Source organism: Phaenicophaeus curvirostris, chromosome 33, assembly GCF_032191515.1.
Source record: "Phaenicophaeus curvirostris isolate KB17595 chromosome 33, BPBGC_Pcur_1.0, whole genome shotgun sequence".
Classification (NCBI taxonomy): Eukaryota; Metazoa; Chordata; class Aves; order Cuculiformes; family Cuculidae; genus Phaenicophaeus; species Phaenicophaeus curvirostris.
In genome coordinates this window covers 1614186-1628937 of record NC_091424.1, presented here as the reverse complement: position 1 = coordinate 1628937, position 14752 = coordinate 1614186, and positions in this window count along the sequence as shown.

Genomic DNA, 14752 nt, shown 5'->3' with positions numbered 1-14752 from the left:
TTGCCTTAACTAAACTTACCTTAACTTGCCTTGCCTTAACTTACCTTGCCTTAACTTACCTTAACTAAACCTAACTTACCTTAAAATTACTTAACTTACCTTAACTTAACTTAACCAACCTTAACTTAACTAACCCTAACTTAACTTACCCTATCTTAACTTAACTTACCTTAACTAAACTTAACTAAATTTAACTAACCTTACCTCAACTTACCTTAACTTACCTTAACTTAACTTGACTTACCTTTAATCTAACTAACCTTAACTTACCTTATCTTGACTTAACTTGACTTACCTTAACTCTAACTAACCTTAACTTACCTTAACTTACCTTAGCTTAACTTAACTAACCTTAACTTAACTTACCTTAACTTACCTTAACTTAGCTTAACTAACCTTAACTTACCTTTCTTTAACTTACCTAACTTAACTAAACTTAATTTAGCTTAACTTACCTTAACTTTACTAACCTTACCTTAACTTACCTTGCCTTGCCTTAACTTACCTTAACTTGAATTTGCTTAACTTAACTTACCTAACCTTAACTTAACTTTTCTTAACTTACCTTTCCTTAATCAAACATACCTTAACTTACCTTAACTTAGGTAAGTTAAGGCAAGGTAAGTTAAGGTAACGTTAGTTAAGTAAAGGTAAGTTAAGGAAAGTTAAGTTAAGGTTAGTTAAGTTAAGGTTAGTTAAGTTAAGTTAGGGCAAATTAAGTTAAGTTAAATAAAGTTAAGGTAGGTTAAGGTAAGTAAAGGTAAGTTAAGTTAAGGTAAGTTAAATTAAGTTAAGGAAATTCAAGTTAACTTAAGGTAAGTTAACCTAAGGTAAGTTAAGTAAAGGTAAGTTAACGTAACTTAAGGCAAGGCAAGGCAAGTTTAATTAAGGCAAGGCAAGTTAAGATAAGTTAAGGTAAGTTAAGTCAAGTTAAGGCAAGGCAAGGTAAGTTTAGTTAAGGCAAAGTAAGTTAAGGTAAGGTTAGTTAAGTTAAGGTAAGTTAAGTTAAGTTAAGCTAAGTTAAGGTAAGTTAAGGAAAGTTAAGTAAAGGTTAGTTAAGTAAAGTTAAGGTAAGTTAAGGTTAGTTAAGTTAAATTAAGGTAAGTTAAAGTAAGTTGAAGTAAGGTTAGTTACGTTAAGTTAAGATAAATTAAGTTAAGGTAAGTTACGTTAAGGTTAGTTAAGTTAAGGTAAGTTAGGTTAAGTTTAGGTAAGTTAAGTTACGGAAAGTCAAGTTAAGTTAAGGTAAGTTAAGGCAAGGCAAGGTAAGTTAAGGTAAGTATAGTTAAGGCAAGGTAAGTTAAGGTAAGGTTAGTTAAGTTAAGGTAAGTTAAGTTAAGCTAATTTAAGTTGAGGTAAGTTAAGTTAAGTTAAGGTTAGTTAAGTTAAGGTAAGTTAAGGAAAGTTAAGTTAAGGTTTGTTAAGTTAAGTAAAGGTAAGTTCTGGGAAGTTAAGTTAGATTAGTTAAGTTAAGGTAAGTCAAGTTAAGTTAAGGTAATTTAAGGTAAGGTAAGTTAAGTTAAATTAGGTTAAGTTTAGGTAAGTTAAGTTACAGAAAGTCAAGTTCAGTTAAGTTAAGGTAAGTTAAGGTAAGGTAAGGTTAAGTTAAAGGAAAGTCAAGCTAAGTTAGGTTAAGGTAAGTTAAGGTAAGGTAAGTTAAGGTAGGTTAGGTTAAGGTAAGTTAAGGTAAGTTAAGGTACGTTATGGTAAGTTAAAGTAATTAAGGCAAGTTAAGTTAAGGTAAGTTTACATAAGTTAGGTTAAGGTAAGTTAAGTTAAGGTAAGGTAAGTTATGGCACAGTAAGGTAAGTTAAGGTAAGTTTAGTTAAGGCAAGGTATGATAAGGTAAGTTTAGTTAAGGAAAGATAAGGTAAATTAAGTTAAGATAAGTTAAGAAAAGTTAAATTAAGGTAAGTTGAGGTAAGTTAAGTCAATTTAAGATAAGGTATGTTAAGGTAACTTAAATTAAGTTAAGATAAGTTAAGGTAAGGTAAGACAAGCTCGGTTAAATTAAGTTAAGGTAAGTAAAGTTAAGTAAAGGTAAGGTAAGTTAAGTAAAGGTAAGTTAAGTAAAGGTAAGTTAAGGTAAGTTAAGGTAAGGTGTTTTAAGGTAAGTTTAATTAAGTTAAGTTAAGTTTAGGTTAGTTAAGGTAAGTAAAGGTAAGTTAAGGTAAGACAAGCCAAGTTAATTTAAGGTAAGGTAAGATAAGGTAAGTTAAGACAAGGCAAGGTAAGTGAAGGTAAGTTGAGTTAAGGTAAGTTAAGGTAAGTTTAGGAAAAATAAGTTAAGGTAAGTTAAGGTAAGGTAAGTTAAAGTAATTAAGGTAAGTTAAGGCAAGCCAAGGTAAGTTAAGGTACGTTTAGTAAAGGCAAGGTAAGTTAAGGTAAGTTAAGTTAAGGAAAGGTATGATAAGGTAAGTTTAGGTAAGACAAGCTAGGTTAAGTTAAGGTAAGTAAAGTTAAGTAAATTTTTCCATGGACTGGAAAAATGAACAATATATTTCTGTCACAGCAATTGCCTGCATGCCTTAATATATTTTATTCAATTATGTCTGACATTAAATAAGGAGAAATGTCGATCTGGTAGAGGAAAATACTAATTTGAAATTTCTAATTTTCTATTCATCGCTATTTAATCTTCCTCTTCCATTGCATAAAAGAATGAAAAGTAGCAACCAAAGATTTAAAATATCTCAAACTCTAGACAATTACCAAAACCCACTTTCTATATCAAAATTTACTATATGATGGGGAGGAGGAAAACATCTGCATGGATTCTGCTTATTCATATCTATGTTGTTAGGTACGTCATTTGTCTCTCAATCTGCCTGATAAAAATATATATGGATAATTCCTAATGTATTTCTTTATTCCATGGTGGCACTTGAGAAACAACTGAGAACATAACCTTCTGTATTGGACAAAGTAATGCCAAATGTCCCTGCTAGAGAGTATAGGAGAAAGGGGGTATAAAATAAATACATTATGGGCGACATGGAATAGGGAGAATTGTCGATTGGGTGGAGGAAAACTCTAATTTGATATTTCTACATTTCTCTTCTTTGCTATTTATTCTTACTATTTCATTGCAGAAAAGAATGGAAAGTAGCTACCAAAGATTTAAACTATCTCAAATTCTAGACAGTTACCAAAACCCTCTTTCTCTTATAAAGCTCTACTATAGATTTCATTTATTGGTTAATGTATATTCAAAATCATGAAGAAAATTTTAGGTGGATCGTATGGTAAAGTTTGACCTTGCCTAAAAGTATAAATTTGATTTCTATGATGTAAAGAAGAGTTCTTCCTGCTTCCTCCAGATTTCTATGTGGGTGTAGGGTTACAGTTAGTGTCGTTAGGGTTAGGGTCATTAGTGTTAGGTTTATGGTTAGGGTTAGTGACATTAGCTTTAAGGTTACTGTTATGATTAAGTTTATGATTTGGGTTAGCGACATTAGGGTTAGGATTAGGCTTAGCAATATTAGACTTAGTGTTAAGGTGAAGGTTAGAGTGCCAAAGACCAGACTATTTCCCATACCAAACCCGTTCCCAAACCCCACCTTGTCCCATGCTTTGCCCGATCCTGTGCCCCACCTCTTTCCATGCCCCACTCATTCCCACACTCCAGCCATGTCCAACACCCCACCCATTCCCGTTCATCACACCATCACAAGTTCTGCTTATTTCCCACTCCCGAACCATTCCCACGCTCTGTCTCTTCCCCTGCTTGATCCTCTGCCTCACCCATACCCACACTGCACATATTCCTGTGACCTGACTATTGCCACGCTCCTACTCTTCTCACACTAAGCCCATTCCCATGACCTTCTTATTCCCATACTCCACGTTATTTCCCACGCTTTGCTGATTCCCATCACCTGCTTGTTCCTAAACTCAATCCTCAGCCCCGCGTGATCCCGCACCCCACCTTTTGCCATGCCCTGCTCGTTCCCATGCCCCACCCATTCCCATGCCCCACCCATTCTCATCTTCCATACTCCGACCCACACATTCACACGCTTTATTTCCCATACTCTTTCCCACGCTCCCACACTCCCACGCCTTTCCAGTTCCCACACCCCGCTCTTTCCCACGTTCCACCTATTCCCACTCTCTGCTCGTTCCCACGGCTCATCTGATCCCATACTCCATCCTCTACACTTCCCCATCACATGCTCTGGCTCTTCCCAGTTCTCCACCTCTTCCCATGCTCCACCCCACCCTACACCCTGCCCTTTCCCATGCTCTGCCTCTTGCATGCATTGGAAACATTTACAATACATTTCTATCACAGCAATTGTCTGCAGAACTGGTTCTCTTTTATTCAATTGGATATCAGCTGAAAGTTTTCCTATAGTTTCTCCTGCAGGCCTTAGGCTTAGGTATAAAATAAGGATGGGTGGGGCGTGGGAAATAGGTGGGGCGTGGGAATGGGCAGGGTGTGGGTTCAGGCAGAGCATGGGCATGGGTGGGGCACGGGAAGAGACAGGGTGTGGGAATTGTTGGGGCGCGGGAATGGGCAGGTTGTGGAAACAAGGAGAGCGTGGGAATGGGTGGGGCATGGGAAAATGCAGGGAGTGAGAACAATCAGAGCATGGGAATTTGTGGGGTATAGGAACAGGCAGAGCATGGGAATCAGTGGGGAATTGGAATGGGCACAGCGTGGGAATGCGAGGGACACGGGAATAGACAGAGTGTGGGAATGTGTGGGGCATGAGAACGGGCAGGGTGTGGGAACAGGCAGAGCGTGGGATTGGGTGGGGTTTGGGAAGCAACAGGGCTTAGGCTGGAGCGTTGGAACAAGCAGGTGATGGGAATCAGCAGGGCGTGGGAAATAGGTGGAGTGAGGGAACAAGCAGGTCATGGAAACTGGCTGGGTGTGAGAACAGACGGAGCGTGGCAATAGCCAGTTCATAGGAATATGTGCATCGTGGGTATGTGCGGGGCAGAGAATCGGGTGGGGGAAGAGGAAAAGCGTGGAAAATATTTGGGCATGGGAAATAAGCAGAACTTGTGATGGTGTGATAAACGGGAATGTGCGGGATGTTGGACATAGTTGGAGCATGGGAATTAGTAGGGCATGGAAAGAGGCAGGGTATAGGATGGGACACAGCATGGGAAATGTTGGGGCTTGGAAACGGGCTGAGCGTGGGAAATAGTCTGGTCTTTGGAACTCTAAACTTAACCCTAACCCTACAGCTAATATCGCTAATCCTAATCCTAACCCTTATGTCACTAACGCGAACCATAAACCAAACCATAACCGTAAGCCTAAAACTAATGTCGCTAATCCTAACCATAACCCTAACCATAATGATACTAACCATAACGACCCTAATTGTATACCTCCCCCTATGTAGATATTTGAGGAAGCAGTAAGAGGTCTTCTTTACATCATAGAAATCAAATTTATTGTATTATGAAAGGGTTAAACTTTACCATACAATCTTCAAGATTTTAAATATTCATTAACCAATAAATGAAATATATAGTAGAGTTTTATAATAGAAAGTGGGTTTTGGTAATTTGAGCTATTTTAAATCTTTGGTAGCTACTTTTCATTCGTTTATGGAATGAAAGTGTAAGATTAAATAGTTATGAATAGAAATTTAGATATTTCAAATTAAATTTCTCCTCCACCAGATCAATATTTCTCCCTATTTAATGTCACCCATAATGCATTTATTTTATACCCTCTTTCTCCTATACTCTGTACCAGGGATATCAGGCAATAGTTTGTACAATTCAGAATGTTATGTTCTCAGTTTTTTCCTAAGTGCCACCATAGAAGAAAGAAATATATTAGCAATTTTCTGTATTTATATTTGGCAGACAGCTTGAGAGACAAATGATGTGCCTCACAACACAGATATGAATAAGCATAATCCATGCAGATGTTTTACTCCTCCCCAACAGTTTATTTCAACTGCCTTTAGAACACGCTCGATTTTTTTCCTTTTGGGGTCCACAGCTTAACTTAAAGAAGAACATAGCCAGGAAATGTTCTGTTTACTCCACTCTCAAATAAAGTTTTTTTTAGGAAGCAAATATAGGACAAAATCAACAGATATCCAACTGAATACAAGATAACTAATTATGCAAATGAAGTATGGTTCTTGCTTAAGATCTATGCATTTACATTCTTAAAAAAAAATCTAAATCCCTATTCTCATAATTAGTTTTCGAAGGTATTTATCAGAAACTATGGTTTTGTGATCATTAAATTCACCTGTTTTCTCCTCTCCTAAGTCTGCCAGAGCAGTTCCAAGACACAGATGATGAGTGGTGAAGTAAGAAATCCTAGTCTTTAAGTCGCAGACCATGCTCATATATGTTCACAGCTGTCAAAAGAGACATATTCCTAACTATTTCTATAGTACCTTGCAAAGTGGAGAATAATCTGCCAAAACCTGTGTCAGTTTCTCTTACAATCTGACAAGACAAAATGAAAAGAAACATGCTGTCTCAATTGCACATTAACCTCTTTCTGTTTATTCTTTTAAAAAAATACGATTTTTAAAATATCACACTTCCACTTCTTTTTAATCTAGCTTAAAAATCATTCTGCCCTGCTTATTAATAAGTTCAATGCACCTTTGATCCTTCAAAGTACTGCATGCATTAATCATGGCCATTGCAAAGCACAAAGAGAGGCACTATAAAAATTATCAGAAATTTATTTTTCATTTGACTTTGGTTTAGATTCTAAAAATACTGATTAATACTATTCTCAGTCTTTTCCAGGTTTTACATTCCATGTTCCTATGTTTGATCTTCAGGTGCTTGCTCTCATATTTAGTATTATGGAAAATTAACTATTCTGTTTAATATCCTCTCAAAAAAAATTTTAAGATGCAAATATAGGAAATCTTTCAACTGATATGCAATTGAATAAGATAACAAGGTATGTAGACAATTGCTGTGACAGCAATGTATTGTTAATGTTTCCAATCCATGAAAGAGGCAGAGCATGGGAACGGGCTGGTGTTGGACAGGGTGGAGCATGGGAAAAGGTGGAGCATGGGAAAGAGGCAGAGCATGTGATGGGGAAGTGCAGAGTATGGAGCATGGGATCAGACGAGCCCTGGGAATGAACAGGGAGTGGGAATAGATGGCGTGGGGGAATGTGCGGGGTGTGGGAACTGGATAGGCGTTGGATATGTCAAGGTGTGAGTAAAAGAGGAAAGTGGGTACGGGTGGGGTGGAGCTGTTTTGGAGAGTGGTAAATAGGTGGAGAGTGGGAAGCAGCTTGTGGCGTATTAAACAGACACGGACTCTGCTTTCATTTCAAGCTGAGACCAGGTTTATTGTTACAACCTCATCTTTGTACCTTAGTGAAATGCAAACAACAGTCCTGGAAGTCCTTCATAAAAATTTCCACAGCTCTTCTTCCCCTTCCCAGCTCCTCGTGACCACTGTTATTGTTCCTATGCCTTCTTGGTTTTGCCACAGATGTTGAAATTTCTCAGGCTGGAGGCTAGCTGCTTATCAAAGTTCTCCGCAGTTTTATCTCCAGAGGCTCTGCAGCATTCATGGTCATTCTTGCTCAGCATCTCTTCTGATATCTCCCCCTTTTTTGTTTTCATGAATTCCTACTATTTGTCTTAACACTCTATCAATCAAGCTCTACACTTAATTAATTAAACAAGGCACACAAATCTATATGCTAGAAAAAAAATCAAGTAAAATCTTAAAACCTATCATGGCCATTTTTATAATCCAAGGTCCAATTCCAACAGAAAATCCGGCACATGTATTCCATTCATACTAGATTTGTTATTCTTCTGTTAAATAGTCTAAGACATTAATACTTTATTACATAAATTCTGAATGATCTGATAAATATGTCAAAAGATGAGATAAAGCTGTCAATGAGGCATTTGTTTGATGATGGTGAGCCAAAGTGTGTTTTAAAATCATAGAAACATTCGGAGTAAATCATATGAATTTGCCTAATGTACATGGGCCTCCTGAAATACAAGAAGGATTATCTGCCCATGCTCTATCTCCTCAAATAAATGCAGTTCTCTTGGTGATTGCAGGGAGATGTTGTTGGATTTGTGTATATCTGCAGACATGTAATTGCATCATCTAAAATCACTTCAACACACACTAAGCAAGGAATTAACATTTTATATAAGAGTTACAACTTTGCTTTTAAAACTAAAACATTTACTAACATCTACTTTTATCACACTAAATAAAGAACATCATCTGTCGGTAAACTTACTAAACAGGTGCTAAATAGATTGGTTGGAGTTGCAACCAACAAACACAATAAATCTTGCTATGCTGCATTGACTAGGGTTGCCCAGAGATTCTCCTGGGATTGTGTGGAGATCCATGGAATGGTCGTTGCTCAACACAAAATTCCCACAATTATTGCAATGCAGGTTGCACACATCTTGCTGGCATACATTGCAGTCCATGATCTGTAGAAACACAAGCACACCCTTGCTCCCACATTATTAATGGCCGTGGACCTTCTCATTCTCTCGTTTCTAAGTTATGTATCATTACTTTAGCTTTACTCATGATATCTTTTGATTTCATGAAAAAATGTCACTCTATCGGGGGAATATTTTCTTGGCAATGATTTAAAAATTTTTAGAACATACATAGCTTTTAATAGTCTCTCTTGAGGGGCGTATCCCACGCTCCCCCTTTTTTGTTTTAACAAATTCTTTAATGTACCATGAGCTTGTTCAACTATGGCTTGTTCTGTCGGTGAGTGAGGAATGTCCATGACATGTGTGATTCCCCATGGTTGAAAAAAGGATTTTGTTATATTAGAGACATATCCTGGGCCATTGTCTGGTTTTACCTGTGTGAGTTCGCTATTTCCTTTAAAGATTCCCCTGTATATGCTGTTGCCCATATCGCATTTGAATACCTGTCAATCGAAACGTACAGATCTCAATCTTCCAAATTCAGGTATGTGAATAGTATCTTTTTGCCAGATTTGTAAAGCGCTTAATCCCCTCGGGTTGGCTCCTCTAGGTTGAAATGGTGTTATTTGTTGATAATCCAGGCATATTTTATTATGTTCTGGGCTAATTCTAATGAAATTTTAAGTTGCCTCCATAGTGCCTTGGCAGACTGATGATAAGATGATGTGACATTAGTGCTTTTTGAACAATGCTGGTAGTGGGTCTTGGACTGGTCCTGCTGTCAGTCTGTCTGCTATTCTGTTTCTTTCGACTATAAATCCTGGAAGTCATGTGTGACTCCAAACGTGCATCACGTGAAATTCTGCTTTTTTAGCTGTGACTTGAAACCATAACTGCTTTAACATTTAAAAGCAATCACTCATTGTTTATCTGTTTTAACCATCCTCTTTCTATATGCTGCACTACTCTGGCTACATTTTGTGCATCTGTAACTAAATGAAAGGGACTATGATGTCATTCAAAGGCTTTAGCATTGCATATAATTCCACTATTAGTGTTGATCCTTCTGCTATATAGACTACACTTTATTTGCCCACTCTCCATTTTCTTTCCACATTAGTAGTGCTCTTCTGTTTTTCCTGAGCCATCCGTAAATACTGTAGGGCCGTCAACCGGTCGCTCTCTACATAACGGCTTCTGTTCTATTTGTAATATTTGCAGAGAGGAAAACAACTTATAAATCAGTAAGTGGATATCAATACTTCCTTGATAATCTGTTAGAGCTACCTGTAAATTCAAAATATTTGCCATGCATCACTTAGCATAGTTTTTTGTCATTGGGATATAAATGATTATAGGGTCCTGGCCTAATAACTGAATTCTTCTTTTTCTTCCATTGGTGATTATCGTTGTAATCATTTCAAGTCTAGTTGCTATTGGTTTTTGGGGTTAGTTTGGCAAAATATCACTCAATAATTTGTAATGAATCATTTGAATTTTCCTCTATCATTGGCTCGATTATCCCTAAAGGTTGTCTGCACTAGGGCCCAGCAGTTTCTGATGAGTGACACTGGACTGCAGAGTGTTCTCACAAATTGGCATTCCCCTAGAGAGATAACACAATTAACTCCTCTGGACTTCTGCAAAGCTGAAAGGGAATAAAACTTAGAAAGGAAGGAGAAGGAGGGGCACTCACACACATACAGCTGTGAGGCTGGGCTTTATCTAACTATTTTTCTCTCTCTCTTTCCATTTTTATGTTCTGCTCTGTATTTTAAAATTTTTCCTTCTGAAGCCTTTCATTCCAAAGATCCCCAGGTAAATCTACCTGTTTGCTGGCTTAGTGGATAGTTGAGATTGAAAGGTCCTAGAGATATATTTTCAAGATTAATCAAAACCAATTTGTAAGTCTTACAAATGTTTGAAGCGCTTCAAACACACACACACGACCACTCATTTCAAATCCAGCTGAATACATTCATACAATGTTGGTTATCACTATTGGATCCACAATTTTTCCATGCTATGGATATTTAAACTACAAATGGTTCCGGGCACATACAACACTTAAAATATGTACATGCATTATAAAGTAAGGTTCATGTTGAGAGTCTAACTGATATTTCAGTTCCTTTAAAAAAATCATATAGCTGTCCATTGTCTACATACTTTCAACAGGCATTCTTCAAGCCTGAAACAATGCCAACCACATAGGCTGAATCAGTAACAATGTTTATGGGTTGTGAAAATGGCTTAAAGTATCTAACAACAGCAGCCAATTCTACAATTCGAGGTGATCCTGACACTTTACAAATTCCTGATTTCCACATTTGTGAAATATTTGTTTCTTACAAAGCTTTTTAGCGACCTTGTCTAATGCAACCAATGAATATTTGTCTAGTTGCCTGGGAGAGGTTAAATCTGAATCCCCTTTTAAGAACATAAACAAAGGATGTAATTCTTCTGTAGTGATGCCTATCAAGGGTTGTACCCAATTTATGGCTCCTAACAATTTTTGCACATATTTCAATGTCTTTGCAGAATATAAAAGTTTAACTTGATGTGGTTGAATAGTTTGTTCTTGGATTTTCCAACCCAAATATTTCCACAGAGAGGTTTTTTTGATTTTTTCTGGTGTGACACAAAGACCTACTTGAGTAACTGCTGCTGTTACAGCTGCTACAGCCTTAGCCATCTGTTCTGGTGTCAAGGCTGCAACTAAAGTATCATCCATGTAACGATAAATCAGGGCTTGAGGATAAAATTCAGGAACTGGTGCTAAAGCTTTTGCTACAAACCACTGACAAATTGTTGGACTATTGCACATGCTTTGTGGCAATACAGTCCAGTGATACCGCTGGCTCGGTTCTGCCCTGTTAATAGAAGAAATAGAAAAAACAAAACGGATTGCATCCTTTGGATGTAAGAGAATGGTAAAAGAACAGTCTTTCAAATCTATAACGGTTAAGTCCCAGTTTTGTGGTAACATTGTTGGTGAGGGCATTCCTGGCTGCAATGCTCCCATAGGCCCAATAATCGCATTTATTTTTCGCAAGTCCTGTAATAAACGCCATTTTCTGCTTTTCTTCCGTATTACAAACACCGGTGTGTTCCACGGGCTGGTAGTTGGTACAATGTGTCCAGCTTGTAATTGTTCTTGCACTAAAGCTTTAAGGTGGTGCAGTTTCTTGGTGCTGAGGGGCCACTGTTCCACCCAGATCAGCTGAGCAATTCTAGTGCCCTTTGGTATAAAGCGAGGAGGCAGAGGCATCCAAGCCATTCATTGTATTGTTTCCGTAAAATCAGTATCAATCAGTCCCAGTAAAACAAACAATCCTTGCTTTGTGATAAATGATCATCCAATTAACTGTGCTCTAAGTCCACTTCCTGAAGGACCCTTAATTGCCGTAGAGATGAGCTGAACTGCAGTGTGACATGTTTCTGTTCTTAGAAGGCAGTTAAACTTTCTGATTCTCGCAGCCCTTCGGTCCCAAAGGACCATCCCGTGGTCACTGTAAATGCCCCAGGGCTGCTGCAGGTGCTCCAGTCGGGGCCGTGGGAGCTGGGTTGGGGGTGGCTCCCCCTCGGCCGGGCGGCTTGAATCCGGAGCAGTTAGTACGTTCTCTTTTGCAGCTTTTGGAATCTCCTTTATAGTTTTGTAACTAATTAGATCACAGCGCGGACCGCCGTCACATGCACAAATCAAAGGAAAAGCTTGAAATATTTCAACTTCTCCCTGCCGCTGTGCCTCCCTCCTGACATGTACCCATCAGTCTGAGGGGCAGGGTGGAGGTGGATCAGGCTCCTTCTCGGTGACTATCAGACCCGGATCAAAGGGTTTGTTGGCCCCCCCACCGGGGGTTGCAGATGCCAGCGCAGGCTGGATGCTAGCTGGTTATCAAATCTCTCTGCAGTTTTATCTCCAGAGGCTCTGCAGCATTCATGGTCATTCTTTCTCAGCATCTCTTCTGACAGCAGCTGGGCCAAGAACAGAGTGTGGGAAATAGGCAGAGGGTGGGAATGGGCGGGGCTGAGTATGGAGCGTGGGAATGGCTGGGACATGGGAAAGAGGCTTGGTGCAGGAACGGGCAGGGTGTGGGAACAGGCAAAGCAAGGGAAAGGGTGGGGACTAAAAACAGGCAGAGTGTGGGAATGGGAGGGGCATGGGGAAAGACAGTGCGGGAGTGGGTGAAGCATGGGAATGGGCAGGATGTGGGAACAGGCAGAGCGTGGGAATTGGCGGGGCGTGGGAACTGACGGGGCTGATGATGGCATGTGGGAACAAGCACGTAAGGGGAATCTTAAGGGCTTGGGAAATAGATGGAGTGTGGGAACAAGCGGGTCATGGGAACGGGCTGGGTGTGAGAACAGACAGGGTGTGGCAATAGCCAGTTCATAGGAATATGTACATCATGGGTATAGGTGGGTCAGAGCATCGAGCAGGGGAAGAGGCAGAGCGTGGGAACAGTTTGGGCTTGGGAAATAAGCACAATATGTGTAGTGTGATGAATGGGAATGGGCGGGGTGTTGGACATAGTTGGAGTGTGGGAAGTAGTGGGGCATGAAAAGATGTGGGGCTTACGATCAGGAAGAGCATGGGAAAAGGTGGGTCTTGGGAACGGGCTGGGCATGGGTAATAGTCTGGTCTTTGGAACTCTAAACTTAACCTTAACCCTATGGCTAATATCACTAACCTTAATCCTTACCCTAATGTAATGAACCCAAACCATAAACCAAAAAATAACAGTAAACCTCAATTTTTTTACCTTTTGAGGTCCACAGCTTAACTTAAAGAAGAACATAGCCAGGAAATGTTTTTCTTACTCTCCTCTCAAATAAATTTTTGGTTTAGGAAGCAAATCTAGGACAACATTCAATGGATATCCAATTGAATACAACATAAATAGTTATGCAAAGGAAGTATTCATACATAAGAAAGTATTTTAGTGATAAGTTCTTAAAATTAGCTGATGGTACTTGCTTAAGATCTATGCATTCACATTCTTAAAAAAAACCCGAAGAACAAAACCTACAAACAAAGAAAAACATTCTTACCATAACTAGTTATCAAACACTTTTATCAGAAGCTGTGATTTTGAGGTCATAAAATTCACCCATATTCTCCTCTCCCAAGTGTGCCAGAGCAGTTCCAGGACACAGATGATGAATGATGAACTAAAAAATCCTAGTCTTCAAGTCGCAGACCAAGCTCATATTTGTTCAAATCTCTCAGAATCGACATATTCCTAAACATTTCTGTAGTACATTGCAAAGTGGAGAATAATCTGCCAAAACCTGTGTTCATTGCTCTTACTCTCTGATAAAACAAGTTGAAAAGAAACTAGCTGTCTCAATTGCACATTAACCTCTTCCTGTTTATTCCTGTAAGAAAATATGAATTTTAAAACATCAAACTTCTAATTCTGATTAGTCTAACATAAAAATCCTTCTGCCCTGATTATTAATAAGTTTAATGCACCTTTGAGCCTTCAAAATATTGCATGCATTAATCATGGTCATTGCAAAGCACAAAGAGTGGCTCTATGAAAAGTTACCAGGAAATTATTTTTCATTTGAATTTGGTTAAATTGTAGAAATACAGATTAATACTATTCTCTATCCTTTCCAGGTTTTACATTCTGTGCTCCTATTTTTGATTGTGAGGCTCTTGTTCTCATATTTAATATGATCGAAAAAGAATTTATCTGTTTAATATCCTCTCAGAAAATTTTTTTAAGTAGTAAATATAGGAAAAATTTCAACTGATATGCAATTGAATAAAAGACAACAAGGTGTGCAGACAATTGCTGTGACAGAAATGTATTGTTAATGTTTCCAATCCATGAAAGAGGCAGAGCATGGGAACGGGTGGGATGTTTGGTAGTGTGGAGTATGGGAAGAGGCAGAGCGTGGGAAATAGGCAGAGCATGTGATGGGGAAGGTCAGAGGATGGAGCATGGAATCAGAGGAGCCCTGGGAACACACAGAGAGTGGGAACAGTTGGCGCGTTCGAATGGGCAGGATGTTGGAACTGGAAAGGCGTTGGAAAAAGTGGGGCATGAGTATAGGTGGAACGTGCGAACAGTTGGAGTGGAGCTGTGGTGAAGCGTGAGAAATAGGTGGAGAGTGGAAAGGGGCTGGGCCAAGAACAGAGCGTGGGAAATAGGCAGAATGTGGGAATTGGCAGGGCGGAGTATTGAGCTTGGGAATGGGTAGGGCGTGGGAAATAGGCAGGTCGCAGGAAAGGGCAGATTGTGGGAAAAAGCTGAGCATGGGAATGGGTGGGGTGCTGGAACAGGCTGAGCATGGGAATGGGCGGGGCTGAGGCTTGAGCATGGGAACAAGCAGGTGATGGGATTCTG